Below are 6,445 nucleotides of genomic sequence, written 5' to 3' on the forward strand. Positions count from 1 at the left end.
CTCCACGAAAGGAACTGCGCTTCCCAGGATTCCAGTCGGTGAACTACGTCACGGTTTTAGAGCCGCGGGGCATCCCGAGAAATGTAGTTGCTGTTAGTCTCTTCCGAACGCTGCTGAGTTTGTGGCGTTGCCTGAGCCACAAGGGGGAGAGCGCGCGCCGGCCGTTGTTGGTAGCGGGCTGCGCTGTGTCTTGGCGCCGCCCTGATGGCTGGCTTTTTGATCCTGTCCTTGCTGCTGAATTGCCTGTGGTGGAGCGGTTGCGGGGCAGTGTGGAGGTGGGGCATGGGGCAGATTCAGGGGGATGGTGGCAAAAGGTTGTGTGTCAAAACCTTCCATAACCGACGGAAGAAACGTGATTCTACTCTTATAACAAAACCAACCAACCAACCACGGAACATACTAGAAAGTATTTTTATAATCAAAATTGCAATGTGCTATGAAAGACAGGTAATCGGTTGGGGCTAATTCTTCCGTGCCCTATTTAAAAAGGTTTCTTTTATTTTTTACTAGTGCCATGCATATAAATATTATATCTAATGTTTGTTCTTATTTTTTATTATTACTAGTATCATGCATATGAATATTATTACAGTATATCTTTACATATCTCCAATATGTACTTGACAAAACAAACACATAAATAAATAAAAATAAAAACTTGACAGCTTTCTGGGTTGTCTAAAGCAGAGATCTCCAACCTTGGCAACTTTAAGCCTGGAGGACTTCAATTCCCAGAGTTCCCCAAAGCTGGCTGGGGAATTCTGGGAATTGAAGTCCTCCAAGCTTAAAGTTGCCAAGGTTGGAGACCCCTGGCCTAAAGTACTTCCCACCTACAATCCAATTCCAGATGAATAGAGGTTAACACAGAATAACATTTGACCAAAAATCAAGATGTTAACTACACCCAAACAAGGAACTGCCAAGCAAGCTAATAGTAACAGCCCAACTACATGCTGTTTTTATCATTGTTGTTAGCCGCCCCAATTCTACGGAAAGGGGCGGCATACAAATCCAATCAATCAACCAATCAATAAATAAACAAACAAACAAACAAACTAAAGAACCATGAAAACCATTCCCTCCAACTGACAAAGCAGCCACTAGGCTGGAAGATAAAATGAGCAAGCCGTATTCCGTAGCCGCAACAATGATGTTACCTAGTTTCAGATGATGGAATGTCTGCAAGAAAACAACCAAGATCAGAGAGCATCAAGGAGCCCTCATTTCAATCCTAAACTACATACATCCTCTATTGATGTGTGTGTGTCCACCTCCTTTTCCCTTATTCTCCTTGATTGAAGACATGCACTGTAGTTTTTTACTTGTCATTGTCTGACCTTTTTGGCTCCCTGCTTTATTTCTGCACAGCATACATTTTTCTGAAGTGGAGTGATGCTCCTCATTTTTAATAGCGCGATGGATGGATGGATGGATGGATGGATGGATGGATGGATGGATGGATGGACGCAGGGGTGGGCTACTACCCGGACAGGTGGGAAAACGCAGTGGGGTAGCAAAAATGGAGCTCCACCCCAGAGCACCCAATTTGCACTGAAAGAAGTTGAAAGAAAATGTGTAAGCCACGGCCACAGTGTGGTAGTAAAAATTTTGGTAGCCCTTCACTGGATGGATAGATAGATACAAACAAACAAACAAACAAACAAACAAACAAATAAATAAGGATGTGGCGAATGCAGCTTTTTATCCTTAATATAATACTATACCGAGGCCCAATTATTCATTTTATGAAAGCTCATGAATTGAATATTTTGATTTCTTTAAAATTTAACATTTTCTACTGGAGGAAGGCAGAATTGAACTGAAGATGAGACACTCTGGGTGGGACCATTCAACTAATTTTTGAGGTAATTTTTCATGGTACTTGCATAGATCTGGAGTCTGGACCAGAAAAAGATCATTACTACAAATTACTGTTTTCCAAAAGTGTAAAAAGCAGAATCCAAAAGTAATTTGATCAAAGAACAGGCTTAGAAAGGATGGAACACCACTTTCTTCAATATTATTAATCTGATAAATTTTTCTCTTTTTTCGTTTAAGAAAATTAGGCAGCCAAATAATGAATAAACAAAATAATTCATAACTAACCATTATATTTATTTTACTTTCAGGTATAGAACAGGTATCGGATCGTATTTTGTGTTTTCTACAAGAACTAATGTAAGTGTTTATTGTCAAAATCCATATAAAGGATATATCATAAGCGGTTTTCTTCTTATCATTCCAATCACCCATCTCCCACCACTTATGATTGTAACTTACAATTTATATTGACTGGTTCCTAATATGATTTGATTGCTTATTTGTACCCGGATTATCATTAAGTGTTGTACCATGATTCTTGATGAACATAGCTTTTCTTTTATGTACACTGAGAGCATATGTACCAAGACAAATTCCTTGTGTGTCCAATCATACCTGGCCAATAAAAAATTATATTCTGTTCTATCTGAGTTGTCTTACTGAAACATACGAGGGTTGCCCAGAATGGAATGCACCACATTTTTTTTCAGCCTACAGTAACAGTATAAATGCGAAATTGTAGATATAGAGTGGTACCTCTTCTTGCGAACTTAATTAAATTCCGTAACCAGGTTCTTAAGTAGAAATGCTGATAAGTAGAAGCAATTTTTCCCATAGGAATCAATGTAAAGGCAAATAATGCGTGCAAACCCATTAGGAAAGAAATAAAACCTTGGAATTTGGGCGGGAGGATAAGAACACCAGGTTCTTATCTAGAAAATTTCTTAAGTAGAGGCGTTGTTAAGTAGAGGTAACTCTGTATATATATATATACATTTGTCACATGTTTTTGTTGAATTTGAAAATTAAGGGATATATATATATATTTGGATTTATATGCCGCCCCACTCCTGGAGAACTCTGGGCAGTTAATCTTGCCACGGGAGGTCTTTAGGAAATGCCTTAAAGCCTGACTACAGGTAGTCCCCGGGTTATGTCCTCCCCAACGTACAATGTTTCATCATTACAACGACCCGGGGACAGCTTCGAAGCCACCGCTGCCGCTGCCGCTTCCACCTCCATTCAGGCAAAGGGATCTCCACGGGGTCTCCGAAGCCGCCGCCCACCATGGAGATCCCTTTGCCTGAGTGGAGGCAGCGGCGGCTTCAAGGGACCAACAGCCGGTCCTTATCGGGGCTGCGTTGCTGCAGTCTCTAATGCTGCTGCTGCCGCTGCCTCCGTTCGTGTGAGGGGATCTCCGCGGTGGGCGGCCTTGGAGGCTACAGCAACGCAGCGCCGAGAAGGACTGGCTTCTTCAAGGAACCAACAGCCGGTTCTTCTCTGCGCTGCGTTGCTGTAGCCTCCGAGGCCGCCCACGACGGATATCCCCTTGCCTGAATGGAGGTGGCGGCGGCAGCGGCAGCCTCAGAGGCTACAGCAACGCAGCGCCGAGAGGGACCGGCTGTTTGTTCCTTGAAGAAGACGCCGCCACCGCAGTGTAAGTTGGAATATTCATGTAAATTGGAATATTCCAACTTACACCAAACTCGGCTTACGACGGGCCGTGGGAATGGATCCCCGTCATAAGTCGGGGACTACCTGTATACCAGTTATCAGGTGGCTAGTGTAGTAACAGAGATGCCACCACAGCCTCTCCATTGTAAAACCATTCATTATAGATTGATCTCCTGTAATTTTTTTATTATTTTATCATTGTTTTTGCTTCTATATGTTATTATGTTGTAAGCTTAAGGTGAGCAGCATATAGATTTAATAAACCTCATACTGCATGATGAGAATCATATAAATTTGATAAACAAACAAATAAATAAATTTAAAACTGAAAGTTTTGCTATATGATTGAATAACCAATGTCTGGAGAATTGGAAATTGCAATTCTTTCTGTGCAGAATTCACAGAGTCTTTTTGGATTTATAGGAGTGTGAAAATAGAGTCATAAATCTGCATTATTGAACAGATCTTTATATTTTTATTTCAATTTTATGTTTTACTGGAGATTTCTATGTTCTCTTTTATTTATTAGATATATTTAGAATATGAAGGAAGTGAATTTTTGAAATGGGAAGTTCCATCATTTTGTATAGTGGATTTTAACACGTAAGTATTACAGCAGGGATGAAATTATTATTATTCTTATTATTATTATTATTATTATTATTATTATTATTATTATTATAGGGGAAGGTTTGGTAGGGAAGCTTTGCCTATTTGCCGATGACACTAAAGTGTGCAATAGGGTTGATATTCCTGGAGGCATCTCTAATATGGCAAATGATTTAGCTTTACTAGATAAGTGGTCAAAGCAATGGAAACTGCAGTTTAATGTTTCCAAATGTAAAATAATGCACTTGGGCAAAAGGAATCCTCAATCTGATTATTGTATAGGCAGTTCTATGTTAGCAAAATCTTCAGAAGAGAAGGATTTAGGGGTAGTGATTTCTGACAGTCTCAAAATGGGTGAACAGTGTGGTTGGGCTGTAGGAAAAGCAAGTAGGAGGCTTGGCTGCATAGCAAGAGGTATAACAAGCAGGAAGAGGGAGAGAGTGATCCCGCTGTATACAGCGCTGGTGAGACCACATTTGAAATATTGTGTTCAGTTCTGGAGTCCTCATCTACAAAAAGATATTGATAAAATTGAATGGGTCCAAAGGTGGGCTACAAAAATATGGTGGAAGGTCTTAAGCATAAAACCTATCAGAAAAGACTTCATGAACTCAATCTGTATAGTCTGGAGGACAGAAGGGAAAGGTGGGACATGATCGAAACATTTAAATATATTAAAGGGTTAAATAAGGTTCAGGAGGGAAGTGTTTTCAATAGGAAAGTGAACACAAGAACAAGGGGTCAAAATCTGAGGTTAGTTGGGGGAAAGATTAGAGGTAACGTGAGAAAATATTATTTTACTGAAAGAGTAGTAGATGCTTGGAACAAACTTCCAACAGACGTGGTTGGTAAATCCACAGTAACTGAATTTAAACATGCCTGGGATAAACATACAGTGGTACCTCGGTTTTCGATCGCTTCTCAATTCAAACAAATCAGTTTTCGACCAGGAAATTTGAAAAACTTTTGCCCTGAAATTCGAACAAAGATTTGGAATTCGAACACCCGAGCCAAGCCGAATGGCTTTTGTTCATCATGGAACGGCGCGCCTTGCCTGCATCATCATTAGGAGTCAATCTGTGCTAGGAGGGAGTGTGATCAGAGGGACTGTCGGATGAAGCATTTTGCCTATTTTTGTCTATTTTTCACTTACTGTATTTTGCCTATTATACTTATTGGACACTTAGACATGGGTCCAAAGAAAACTAGCACTGATAGTGCACGTCAAGGAAAGAGAAAAACTGTGAGGACAACTATTGAACTCAAGAAAGAAATTATTGCCAAATATGAAAAGGGCACACGTGTCTCAGATCTCGTTGGCATGCCAAAATCAACTATCTCGACTTTCCTGAAGAACAAAGATGCTTTAAAGGCTGCTGATGTTGCAAAAGGTGTTACATTGATAAGCAAGCAAAGTCCTCAGGTAATGGAGGAAATGGAGAAGCTGCTCCTTATATACATTAAAGAAAAAGAGTGAGCAGGTGACAGTATCAGTGAAGCTTTTATTTGTGAGAAAGCACTACAAATACATGGTGATCTTGAGAAAGAAAGGCCTGGTACAAGTAGTGAAGGTGCTTTTATCTTTAAAGCCATCAGGGGTTGGTTTGAGAAATTTCGAAACCGAAGTGGCATACATCGTGTACTAAGCATGGGGAGGTGGCTAGTTCAAACCAGAAGGCAGCTGATGAGTTCGTCAAAGAATTTAGAGATTATGTAAGGCCAGAAGCGTTTGCTCCTGAGCAAGTGTTCAACTGTGATGAAACTGGATTATTCTGGAAAAAAATGCCAGCCAATATATAAATAACAAAAGAGGAAAAATCACTGCCAGGGCACAAGCCTATGAAAGACAGGCTCACTCTTTTGTTGTGTGAAAATGCAAATGGTGATTGCAAGGTTAAACCCTTGCTTGTTTATCATTCTGACAATCCCCGGCCCTTTAAAAGGGACAATGTAATGAAAAGTAAATTGGGTGTGATGTGGCGGTCAAACACAAAAGCTTGGGTTACCCGACAATTCTTCACAGAGTGGGTGCGTGAAGTTTTTGCCCCTTGAGTAAAAGAATACTTAACAGGGGAAAAAAAGCCTTTGAAATGCCTTTTGGTGATGGACAATGCCCCTGCTCACCCCCCACCCCCCCACCCCGCTTTAGAGGAAGACCTAGTTGATGACTATAGCTTCATCAAGGTAAAATTTTTACCCCCGAATACAACGCCTATTCTTCAACCTATGGACCAACAGATCATATGTAATTTTAAGAAACTGTACACAAAGGCACTCTTCCGGAAGTGCTTTGAAGTGACAAATGACACACAGCTAACTCTGAGGGAATTTTGGAAAGAAC

The 6,445-nt window shown here is 40.5% G+C and overlaps 1 long non-coding RNA gene across 1 annotated transcript; it reads left to right on the top strand.

The window, feature by feature from the left end:
- Positions 1–11: 11 nt before the first annotated feature.
- LOC139157376 (uncharacterized) lies at positions 12–4,093 on the top strand. The gene is made up of 3 exons (XR_011557469.1): positions 12–275; positions 2,130–2,178; positions 4,025–4,093. It is a non-coding gene; the product is annotated as an uncharacterized lncRNA (long non-coding RNA).
- The last annotated feature ends 2,352 nt before the right edge of the window (positions 4,094–6,445 follow it).

This window comes from Erythrolamprus reginae, chromosome 1, assembly GCF_031021105.1.
Source record: "Erythrolamprus reginae isolate rEryReg1 chromosome 1, rEryReg1.hap1, whole genome shotgun sequence".
Lineage (NCBI taxonomy): Eukaryota > Metazoa > Chordata > Lepidosauria > Squamata > Dipsadidae > Erythrolamprus > Erythrolamprus reginae.